Below are 13,043 nucleotides of genomic sequence, written 5' to 3'. Positions count from 1 at the left end.
AATGGTTAGAGGCACGGAAAGAAGTTCATATGAAGAGAGATTGAAAAGGCAAAACCTAACAGGGGACATGACAAAATGATACAAAATGATGAATGGTAGAGAGAAGGTAGATGCGGAATTTCTATTCATGCTGTCTCAATACAGAAACTAGGAGTTCTCTGATGAAATAGAAAGGTGGCAAATTCAGAACTGATAACAGGAAATATTTCTTCACACAACTCACAATTGTTCTGTGGAAAGCCTTGCTACAGAATATCACTGAAGCCAAGAATTCCCAAAAGGATTAGATTAGACCTTTATATAGACAACAAGAATACCCAGAGTTGTGATAATATATTGAAGAATAAACAAGAGTTTTGGAAGGGATGTACATTTCAGTGCTTCAGAGCATCAGCCAACCTCTAACTATTGGGATTAGGGTGAAACTTTGACGGGGGTGGGCAGGTTATCCCATAGCTGCCTACTGCAGGGTTCCCCCTAATTTCCTCTGAAGTATCTAGTATGGGCCACTGTTGGAGACAGGATGCTGGACTAAAGGGACCACTGGTATGACCCAGGATGGCAATTCTTATGATCCTGATTTACATGCGAAAGTTGTACGGGAGCCAGAGATCTAACTGAGCTAGACCTTTGTTGTGTTTGATGTCAAAAGGGTTGTCAGCGCTCAGCACAGCACAAGTAAATTCTTTGTTCTGAAAAGTAAAGTCAAAAGTCCTCAGTCACTGCAGGAGCCAGATACGGTCAGTGCAGTGGAAGACTAACTTCATGATGGTAAATGTGAATTTGACCCATGTGGTGGTGGTAGCTTTTTAAAACAGGATTTACGCTACGTTGTACATGGGCCTGGGGTCGGGGGAGAATTTAGGGTTAAGTTCCCTAACATGTTAAATTCACATCTCTCGCGTTGTTAAGCTAGCATTGGCATATACTGACACAGAATGACTATTCACTAGACTGGTCTTGTCTAATAAATATAAAATGGAGGATCGGGCCACAATTTAAAAATTCAAGATGCAAGAAAAGAAAAGGAGGGTGAGATTCACTCACCGCCCGGGTGTACAACCAGGGAAAGAGATAAACAAGAAGAGAATCTTGATTTCTCTAACACATGACTTATGTACATCATGTACACATGATGTACATAACACATCACTTACGTTCTTGGCCATTAGCATTTGAAAGAATTCATTAGGATTTTTGTGACTTAAAATTTTAAGAGTGGCCTTCTATCCTTTTTTTTTGTCTTTTGTCTAATAAGTTTCCAGCTTAGTCAGACAGGACAGATCAAACTTTGCGACACTTTGCCAAGACCAGAGTGGCTAAACAAAAACAACATCTGAGCAGCCAGTTTCTAGTAAAAGCTTGCTGCGTCTGGAATAGCTAATTAGGTCTTGCCCTATGTGCTGTGACTATGATTTTCCAACAACTGAACACTAAGTGTCAGAGCCAGAAGGTGGATTTTCTTATTGTTTGCTATTCTTTTCTTTCTGACCATGTGCTGGTGAAATATTTTTCACCCCAAATGCACAAGTGGTATATAAAGTTCTGAAAAACTCTCCTATTGGATACATCAACCATCGTATTTGAATTTGTCCATTGTACAAGGGTTTTACGTGAGATGGAATTTTTCAGAATATACTCACAGCAAGACACTTCATCATGTGGATCATTTAATTTACTAAGCCTTGATTTTTCACAACAGCCAAAACTGTTAAAGTCGGCGGGTCAGCGCCTCAATTGCGCCAGAGCTGTGCTCTGTGAAGCTGAGGCGAGGAGGGCCGCGGTGGCTTTAAATGATCGTTGTGCTCACCCAGTTCCCAGGATTGCTGGGGACTGGTCTGATGCCTGCAGTAATTTCAAGCAGCCTCCGGGCAGCTGTACGTTTTTTTGGCTTGTGGCACCTCACTAGGGGCTATTACACTGACCGTGCCCTCTTCCACCCTCACACTTCCCCGACGGATGGTACAGTGTCGGCTAAACCATCTCTGCCAGCCAGTTGAGTCTTCAGCCTGACACATTAGGGCAGCTTTTGGGCCCCTTTGCACCACTGATGTGGCACAAAAGGGCCAGAATGGGGCCAATTATACATCCAGAGCACATGTTTTAAACCCAAATTATAAGTTTGCAGCTTTGGGCTATTTCTGAACAGTTCCTTTGGTGTCTGTGTTACAACACTGATATTATTGCAGTTCACATACTGAACTGTAGTTTTACATATTTAAATCAAGCATGTGTTATTCAAAGCTTCACAGAAAAATATACTCTAAAATAAAATGATGGCCAGTAGCTTTATGCATTATGGTCATATAAGCATTAAATAGCTGTATGCTCAAAAACATTTAGAATGCGGATATTCCTTATGAGGTGCACACCATTAAATGAGTTATGTTCCTGAGGTACACAAGGTAACTATGGTCTTAAGGCCAGTAATGAATCTCTACTAATTTTATACTCACTTTTCTTAGCATTTCAGCCTGGTTATAGATATACTTTATCAAACATAGTCAAAGCCACCATGCCCCCCAAAATTAGAATCAGTGTTGTTATGGATTAAAGAAGAAATGTAGGCCCCCTGCCCCACACCCCACCAAAAGTGGCTCATATAATACAAAATCTTCTTCAATTTAGCTAGTTCTGTATACATCTGAATTTACTCTTCTGAAATACTTTCCCCGGGGCTCGTTAAATTCCAACAGAGTTCTCCTTCATGTTGTGAAATGAATATGAAAGAGCACAGCTACCAAAGCTGGTATTCAAACCACACAGTAATGCTGATTCAAAGGCAAAAAACCCATAGGTTATTAGTACTATTTTCTAATTTAAAGAGAGAGAGACAGAGAGACAGAGAGAGAAATCACCATCCAGATTGAAATAAATAACATCACATACCTTGGAAAGGGAAAATTCAGGATAACTAGACATGACTGATGCAAGTACTGGTAACAAAACAAAACAACCCAACACCTTACTTGAGGTTCTTTCTTGGAATACATTCTACTAATGTATTCTAGAGAGCAGAATATTCTAAAATATATACTACAGGCCAAATTTTGCATCAGTTCCTTCCACTGCTACAATTCCACTGATATTAATAGTCCTGAGAACAGGATTTATCCCATCTTGTACATGAGCAATAAGGAGAATGTATTTACTTACTCAAAGATGTAAGACTCCCATAGTAAGAAAACATTCAATCGTTCTTGTCATTAAGTGCCAAGCAAGCAAGAAAAATGTTCTGAATTATACTATAACCTTGATTCTCTCAACAGCAGAGTGTGAAGCATTTGGAAAAACTTCAACCCAGTGTTCAATATAATTTATACTTGTGCAGAAACAGAAATAACAAAACTTTCTATTGACCTTGTAAACTCCTCAGAAATAGCCAGCTATGGTTTTAAAGACTGGTTTGCTTGAGAGATATCCAAAAGTTTGATTTATATCTTAAATCCCACAAAAAACTTTGCTAGGGTGAAAGTTTTATGCACATAGCAGTGTTAAAGAAACTATCAAAAACAAACAACAAACTTTAGAAGCCTAGGAAATTCAAGAATTAAGGTGGCACTTCCATAATAAGACATTCAATTTTGAGTTTGCATCAAACACAAACAAACCACTACAAACTTAGCTCTGCCCCAGTCCTCTTGCAACAATGTGGTATTTTTAGATTGAGAACGTTTTGCATGATGTTATTTTTGTAACTTTTTAGTTTATTATTAACATATATGAACTTTCCATACAAGTATTAATGAATGTTAGTCATAACCAGTATTTATCTTTAAAAGACCTATTTGTGTTTGGCCAATCTCTAATCATTATTCATGTATTTATTGTGTTCAGATTCCAAAAATGTAATTGTGCATTATAAAATCTACTTGATCCTGATAGAAGGTGCTTTGACATTTTTTCCATTGAAAAGATTTCTCAGTTGTTATATTTACAGTTCATCTCAAGTAAATCTGACTGTATAGATGAACATATTTAAGTGAGTCACCTAAGAGACTGATGATGAAATTGTTGAATTGATATATGGGCCAACAGTCCAACTGTTGTTTATGAGCATCTGGCCAGGGAGGCTACTTGGAAATGTTTTCTGTTGGTAAATGCCAGCATAATAAATGTTGAAGCATACAACAGTACACATCTTTAATTTTTAAGTGTAATGAATGGAGAAATGGAACAATCCATTAAATCTTCATGTATCATGTACCCATGCACTTATGTATGCCAACTGTTAGTTTTTAAATGGTCATTAATGATGTAAAATACCTTAAGAAACTATGTTATTATATGTAATTTGTTAATTGACAATCCACAGTGCTTCCATGTTTGGAACTTTCAACTCCTGAAAAAAGATGAGGGCACATGTTTGCTTTGAATTTCAAAGTTGTTTTTCCCATGAGCCTAGTGGCAGATTGTCTACCAAGCATTTGGACGAGTATATGGAATGTGAATCTGTGACAGGGTGCAGTTTGAAAGTTGATTACAGCTGCACTGCATGGAGCCAAATTCCACATCACAGTTGCATCACAGTCATTGTACTAGCACTTGTTGAGCAATGGATGGTTATTGTCTCCCCCACAATCAGATAAAAGTTTAAGCCCTGCTGACCTAAAACCACATCCCTGCATACCCCATGAGGTCCACAAGAGGGGAACAAAAATCCACCAGACCTTTGGAAATCCCCAGAGGGAAGGGGTAGGAATGCTCACTTGGTTTGGTGGTAAAATCTCCTACTAGTCACTATCTCTGCCCACCATCCTGTGGACGGAAGTGACAATGCTCCAGTCCTCCTAAGTTCCACACACAGGGAGTCCAACTTCTCAGAACCTGTGTAGCTTTTTAGGGAGCTGAGCTCCTCTGATGCAGAGCTAGGAGGTGTTTAGGTATGTAGCTCCCTTCCTATCGACTTCCTAATCATGTCTGTGGGACTGGGACTCTCATTTTCAGGTTGAGCTGGGCGGGAAAAGGAGGAATAAATATACCAGCAGGAGAGTTGGGGTCAACAGAATTGGGAGAACAATCTCCCTTTCCTTCTAACTGCCATTGCCATCTTCCTGTCTCCTGTGGTCCTCAGTCCTGGTAAAGCTGAGCCAAACAGTAAAGTCTCCTTTCCCTGCTCCCTCTGATCCTACCCCCACCATAAGCCTTAGAAGTACCTTCAGCCCCCAACCATCATCTCCTGTAAGCCTCAGGGGACTCATTAGGAACTCCAAGCCTGCTGTGGGCCTTAGGAGACTCCTGAAATGAACTCTATCAGCTATTTTCTGACCCTATGAGCCTTAGTAATCTCTTTTATGGCCTCCTGAACCTATAGCCCCATAGGAAGGGCTGACTGGTGGCTCCCGTAGTCTCCGCCCACCCCATGAAAGTCAGGAGGCTCCTCTGGCCTGCTCACCGTCTACTGCAAAGCCCCAAACAAGCCCATATTGCCTTGGCAACTTGCAAAGAGCTAAAAATAGGCTCCTTAGCCTCTGACTAGCTTAAATCAATTTGATGGGGACTAACAATCCTACATAGAGGGTCATGGGGTGGATCCCTAGCAGCCTCTGAAGGCTTGAGGAAATTGGTACCCCAATGGGCATAAGGCTTGAGAGGAACGTGTGACCCTCAAAAAAGCCTCTTGTGGCTCATGAGGAGGGCCACTGAGTCCCGCAAGGCTTGGTGGGGGCTCTCTCCTCCAGCAGACCTCAGGAGGGCCACTAGAAAGGAGGGAAGAATTTCATTCTCATTATTTCTTCCTCTACCAAGCCCACTGCTCCTTCCAGTCCCTCAGTGCAGATTCCCAGATCCCTCAAAAGCAGGATTCCGTTCCTATGGATCTCAGGAGTTCAGAGTGACTGAGTGAAAATGGGGAATTACGGCGGGGGAGCAATACTGTACTTAGGGGGCATTCCCCACCCCTAGTCTTGCTCCCCTGGCTCCAGCAGGGGACTCAGGGAGTGAAAAACCTCTCTGGCTCCCCAACTGCCTCCTGCTACTCCCTGGAGTTTCCAATGAGCTAAACATAGCTTGCGAGAGCCAACCTGCCACAGCAACGCTCCCAATTAAAAAGCTGATAACTTATGAAATCTGCTGTGCTAGGCCAGTCCGGTAAACTAGATTTTCTCTTTCTCCTTTCCTTATTTTGTTGTATGGCTGTGGATGGAGACGAGATGGGGACAGGAGATCTGGTCTCTGAACACCTCAATTTTTAGCACGTCATAATTCATGACCCCATCTCTAATTCACTTCTAGTTACATTAATATGTTCTACCTTGATCCCAGAGCTGACTTTATTTTGAAGCTATGATTTAATTTTGTGATGGGGGGGGGAGGGGAGACACAGAAATTGGGTTTACAGTGGAAGCTCAGTTGCAACCTTAATTGTGGAAAGGCTGCCAGTGCACTGTAATTTAATTCCAGATACATTGTTCTTTGACATAACTGGCTGGTTAGGAAAAAGATTGGGAAATTTCATAAAACAAAAAAATATGTTTGGTCTGCAATTCAACTTCCAGGGGAAACCCATTGAAAAGAGATCAGAGAAGTATTGCAGAAAGAATAGTTTTATTAAGGGAGGTTATTTCCCCTCCCATGCTATGTACACATGCAAGACAGTGCAAACACACACATAATGACAAAGGTAAAATCTCCAAATGTCCATTAAATCCCTTTAAAACCCCACTATAAATCACTCAGTTAAAGCTGGTTGTAAGGTAAAGCACACAGTGAAAAAAATACCTGTCTTAAAGGATGTGGTGGGAAAGACCTACAAAAGTCCAGTTTGATGAAAGTTAAATGAGAATTTAGGTGATGTGGGGCAGGGGGAGAAAAGTAATGTTCACTTATCTGCAAGAATTCTTTAAAGACATTCCGGTTATAAATAGGGAAAATAATTGTGGAAGTGGCATACTTGTTTAGATTTACAAAAGTATTTGATGAGATTCCATATCAGACATTAGTGACTAAGAGTCATCCTGAAACAGGAGGTACAGAGTGGCTATGTACAAATGGCACCTTCTTCCTCAAGAGATCTACTCCCTATGTTTCAAATTCTGCCATTAAGACACAGGCCTGCAGCTGGAGCAGTGCAGGGAGGCACTGCCTTAGGACACAATTCCATACACAGATAGAGTGCCTCCACTAAGGAATGAATAGAATGCACTTCCCTGTAATGTGTGTGTGTGTGTGTGTGTGTGTGTGAGAGAGAGAGAGAGAGAGAGACCTAGCCATCGTCCTGCCCTAAGTTCCCTCTAAGCTGCGCAACCGCGCAGCAGGCTATAAAGGGCCGTGCAGCCACAGGGGCCTGGAGAGGAGAGAGGTAGGGGGTGGGGGAAATGGGGGAGGGGAGGAAGTTGGGGTATGCAAGGCTGCCGCGGGCCTCTCCCCCTGCCCTGGAGCTCCTGCTGCCTGTGGGGAGAGAGGAGCCTCTCCCCCGGAGCTCCGTGCTGCCGGCGGGGAGAATTGGGCCCTCTCCGGAACTTGCTGCTGCCGGCGAGGAGAGGGCTGGGGGGAGTCCTCTGGCCCCAGACCTGGGGCAGCCTGCACCCCAAACTCCGAACCCCTTGGCCCCACCCCCGCCATGCATCATCTCAATATTCGTCCACGTAATAAAATTCATTCCACACATGGATATAAAAAAATTAGAGGGAACATTGCTCCATATCTTCCCCCTTTGAGGTGACTGAAGCACTAGAATGAACTATCTGAGGAAGTCCCTTAGCTCAAGAGAGTGCAAGGACTGCAAGTGTACCTGTCCCTTAGGGTGAGGGGGCAACACAGGATGTGGGGGAAAGTTTCTGTGCAAGGGCAAGGCATAATCTGACAATGTGTGTTCAGAATTGTGTCTGTTTACTTTAGTAACAAAAGCAAAAGGCTTTACATTTTACTCTTATTAGCTCTGTAGAGTTAACACAGTTGAGAGAAAGAAACCTGGATTCTATTCTGGTTTGTGTATCAGCAGAATTGTTAACTCAGTCTCTCTGCTGAATCAAATTCTCCATTTTTTTATATGCTTGTGAAATCCCAGAGAAGACAAAGCAGAATTCGGCCTGCAGAATTACTTATCATTGTATTTTACTGATGAAGAATAAATCAGAAAGAATACAGGCTACCCTTCAGATCCCATGATGAGTTTGCAGGGCTGGCAATATTTGTACACTCAGAACATTTTACATGTAGTTCCTGAAACACAATAAATATGGAAGTCCAGGATAAAGCTACGCTTTATGAGCTGGTGACAAAGGGTAGCCATTTTCCAATTGTAAATGGATTATGAGTGAAGTAAAGTGCTTTAGAGGACTTCTTTTGTTTCTAATTTATGGTATACAAATGTGGATGAGGTATTAAAAACAAGATCTCAGAGGTTACAAATGAAACAAAAATTAGAAGTATAGCAAATAAGAAGCACCAATGTAATCCGATTCAAAGGGATTTGGATCATTTAGGTGACTGGGATTATAGAAGTCAAATGCAATTCAATGTAAAAAATGTAAAATAATTTGCCTAGAAACAAGGAACCAGCGTATGCAATGTCTGTTAAACCAAACAATCACCTAGGATTCTAATAAGGAAAAGGATTTGGGAAATAGTGAAAAAAAATATCACTAAAGGCAATAATGCAAAGCCCTGCAGAAGTAAAAAGAGGACCAGTAAAGTGTACTAACAGTGAGGTAAAATATAAAACTAAGTGAGTGACAATGTCTCTGTGTGAGACTTAGAGCAGTGAGATGTGTTTGTGTTGCTATTTCATGCAGCTGCAAGTGCACCTTAGAAATATTTGTTGCATTAGAAAGTAAGACTGTATTCAAACCTACCTTGTTGCTTTGTTGATGGGAAACTAGAGGTCAGGGGATTGAGGAAGCAGGGAGGTAGGAATGCAACCTTTAGTTGTTAGCTACAAGAGTTACAGTAAAAAAAGCCCTCTCCTGAGACCAGCCAATCTCCAGCCCCTAGACGAACATTTCAGAGGATGGCAAACTAGAATGTCCCAGCTCAACTGCTGAGGTAAAACATGAAAAGAGAGGCAGTCTCTAAGGTACACAGTGTGGTGCACATAGTCATTAGCTGTTATTACTTTGTTTTCTTTGCACAGTGCCTTCACATTTCTAAGGAGCGTACCTGTCTGCAGGGGCACCTGCCATCTTGTGAGGCAGAGCTGATGCAGTTTGTTATGGAGGAGACATACTGAGCATACATGGAGATTTGTGTTGTTTCCCATGGCCCAGTCATGCTGTTACTTGCATGAGTAATCATTAGTCACGTGAGAAATCCATTGCCTCCAATAGGACTATTCATGTGAATGAGGATTACTTGTAAGCAAGCTTCTGCAGAATCGGACTCTTGTTTTGTTGTTTCCATCATTCTAAAAGAAAATCCATTCTAACTAAAATAAAAACCTCAAAACCTGCTGGAATGTTTATCTTTACAAATGGAATATATAAAACACAGCTCCCAACTGTATTTAGATTTATAGTACAATACCTTGAATTGCAATCAGAAATGTTCTGAGCCTCCAGACTGAAAGGCCTTAGCTTTGGGAGTCAATAAATCAGTGGTGACAGGCCTGAACTAACTAAGGGTTGTTATAAAATTAAGCTTGATGACATACTTGAGGTAATTAGATGGACCAGAATTAAGAGACACAGAGTTAAAAGGCAATATATATATATAGCAGTGGTAGGCAATCTAAGGCACATGTGCCAAAGGCGTCACGCGAGCTGATTTTCAGTGGCACTCACACTGCCTGGGTCCTGACCACCGGTCCGGGGGGCTCTGCATTTTAATTTAATTTTAAATGAAGCTTCTTAAACATTTTAAAAACATTATTTACTTTACATACAACAATAGTTTAGTTATATATTATAGACTTAGAGAAGAAGACCTTCTAAAAATGTTAAAATGTATTATTGGCACGCAAAACCTTAAATCAGAGTGACTAAATGAAGACTCAGTACACCACTTCTGGAAGGTTGCCGACCCCTGATATATAGGAAGAATTTAAGGAGTTATTTTATTTTTTGGGGGCTTGTGAATCACAGGAATGAACTTTCAGTTGAGTTTGTTTCATGGTCCGAGTGCTGGGTAACAACATGAGAGGACCCCACTCTAATTAAAATAATCAGTCTTTATTAAATCAGCCTTTTTCAGAACAGCTCCAACTGTATTTTCACATTCCTAGCCATCTCACACAGCACTCATTCTCCAAACTCCTTCCTCCTGCAGCCCGTGGTCCTTCCTCCAGCTCCATGTAGATTGCTACACTGCTGAAGTATTGAAGTGCATTTCAGCAAAAAGCAGATGATTACATAGAATTTAATACATGAAATAGGCAGTAGTCAGCTTTGTGCTCAGGAAGAGATACTCTGAGTTTCAAGAGGTTTTATTTTAAACTGGCCATATTTCTCTCGTTTGGCCTCCTAATGTTTTGTGGGTTTTTTGGTCTTTGTGGGGGTTTTATTTTATTTTTGATGTTGCTCTTCTCTGGTACATTTTGTAAAGTTTTTAAAAAGTCAAAAAAATAAGGCTTGAGATGGAAAAGTTATCAGCTACTTTCCTAGACAAGAGGGGCCTAGGGACTCCTTCCATTCCTAGGCTACTATGTAAGGGTCTGATCCTGCAAACACATATGCATGCCTAAGGATTGAGGCCTACATTTTAAGAGTCCTGAAAGGGATTCATAAAGTTGCTAAAAGCACTGCTTGATTAGGGACAATCTAAAGACTAGGTAATAAACATTAAACAGGGAAGTTGGCCATAATTATTTCACCAAAGAGTAAAATAAGGAATAAGTAATTGGGCAAGACAATCATAGCAGAGAGCACAAAATGAGTTTAAGAAACATTTAACATGAACCGTGCCTATCCCTGCCTTACCTATCTCCTATTACGTGGTACTGAGATCTCGACTTCTGCCTTTGTTCCACAAATGATGCCAATCTTGATCACCCATTCAAAAAAGATTTCCAACAAGCACCATCATGCTTTCACCTGTCTGCCAGGAGCACCCTGCAAATGTCAGCAAAGCCACCTCATTGCCTTCCTGCAAATCCCTTCCTAAAACTACCTTCTGCCACGATGCCTACACAATAACTAGACAATGGTTAGGCAACTGCTTTAGTGGGACCATAACTTTTCATCTTGACTAGTGTCATCTCACTCTTTACTTATGCTCCCCCATCTATTTGTTTTATCCACTCATCTATTGTCTTACACTTAGACTATAATTTGCAGAGGTGTTTTAGCCATGTTGGTGCCAGGATATTAGAGTGACAAGGTGGATGACGTAATATCTTTATTGGACGATCTCCTGTTGGTGAGAGACAAGCTTGTCTCACCCACCTTCTCTCACTTCGACTATGAGCAATTTGGGGCAGAGACTGACTTTGTTCTATATTTGTACAGTGCCTAGCACAATAGGCCTCTAGATGCTACCCTAATACAAATAAATAAAATAAAATAAAATAAATAATAATAATAATTAACATTATTATTATTATTCATAATTATATATTATATATTATTCATAATTCATATTATGAATAATAATAATGTTGTTTTTGTGGGTATGGGAAGATGAAGATTAATTGACAATGGAAAGCATTTATAGTAAAGATAGCTTTTATCCTTTGGTAAAATTCCTGATGGTGAGGAATCTGAATACGTATACATTAGAAAGTGAATTGCCTGTAATGAAGCTATATCAAATTCTTGAAACCACAGTAAGACAGTAACTCTAATACTTGGGCAGAGAACACAGTCTAAATACAGATTAGAAAGTATTTCAACATATCTGACTTGTTAAATGTCATTGTTTTTTCCTCTTCTGAGTCCACTAAGAGAAGTCTGCAAGTGACCAGCTGCCTCCTGTTGCATAAAACATTACTCTGTGTGATCTGCTGGTGATGTCAGACCCATCATTCACCACCAGTGGAGCATGGAAGATACATGGTCAGGTAAATCCATTATTTAACTGAAACTACACAATGCTATTGGATTAAGCAGTACTTTACCTCACCACAGGCTAACTAAGAAGAAAGGTCAGCTTGTGGTTGAAGCATAAGACGGAGAGTCATAAGACCAGTGTTCTATTCCTGGCACTGCTATAGACTTCCTGTGTGGCCCTGAGTGAACCACAATCTCACTATGCCTCAGTTTCCCCATTTGCAAAATGGGGATAATACTTCTCTACCTATGGTGCAGGAGTCAGTCTTAGTTCACTAATGTTGAAAAGGGAATTTGAGATCCTTTGACTGGAGGAGGTATACAAATGTCAGGTACTATCGATAATCTGTGTTCCAGCATGAATGAATGGTGGAAATGAAACTGACCCACAGAGTATGCTGGATTATTTTGTATAGTAGGAGGTTGGTGATTGTTTGTGATCTGTTCTTTATTGAGACTTGGGGGGAAGAGAGAAAAAATAATAACTATAAAGGAACATTACCCTCAAATTAAACTAAAAGGATGAAAAAAAGTTTTATAAAACCTTAACCTGAATGGAATATTTTCTGTGTTTTTAATTTGAATTAAAACAGGAATTTTTGGTGTTAGTAACAGCAGCCAGAATTTTTAAAAAGTATGAATTATATGGCACTAAAAATGTACCTAGCACTTTATAATAAAAGTTGTGCCAAACAGTTGGCATGTTCCTTCTCTCAAAGGGTCTCAGGCCACAACCTAGCACAGTACAACAGAAGAAAGGAATACAACAGAATACAAAACCTACAATATACAGCATGAATTTTACATTAAGTGCATCCCTTCAATTCACAAATGTGCTAAGATGCCCTGGCTAGCCCCTCTAGTTCTGTTTATTTGGGGGCATTTAGCCCTAATACCAAAGCTACAACTTTTATTTTACAAGTACAACTCATTTCTAAATGCTGAACAAACTTTAACCATTATCTTTACCCTTGGCCTCAATTAAGGACCAATACAGAGGACACACTTGAAATGACCTAAGATGAATGCTTACACTGAATAGTGTATCAAAGACTCTTAGTATCTCAGCCACATTTTCTCTCCCCTTTAGATGACTCTCCTTTTTTGTAACCTAGTCGTGTC

General features: G+C 40.5%; 1 protein-coding gene across 3 annotated transcripts in view; it reads right to left on the bottom strand.

The window, feature by feature from the left end:
- The window catches only part of LOC112103180 (ecto-NOX disulfide-thiol exchanger 1), a 490,675-nt gene that overhangs the window by 168,018 nt on the left and 309,614 nt on the right, over positions 1 to 13,043 (bottom strand). The window lies entirely within an intron of this gene.

Source organism: Terrapene carolina, unplaced genomic scaffold (genome assembly GCF_002925995.2).
Source record: "Terrapene carolina triunguis isolate 2854851 unplaced genomic scaffold, T_m_triunguis-2.0 Scaffold17, whole genome shotgun sequence".
Taxonomy (NCBI): domain Eukaryota; kingdom Metazoa; phylum Chordata; order Testudines; family Emydidae; genus Terrapene; species Terrapene triunguis.
This window is presented reverse-complemented; position numbering and strand designations above follow the sequence as displayed.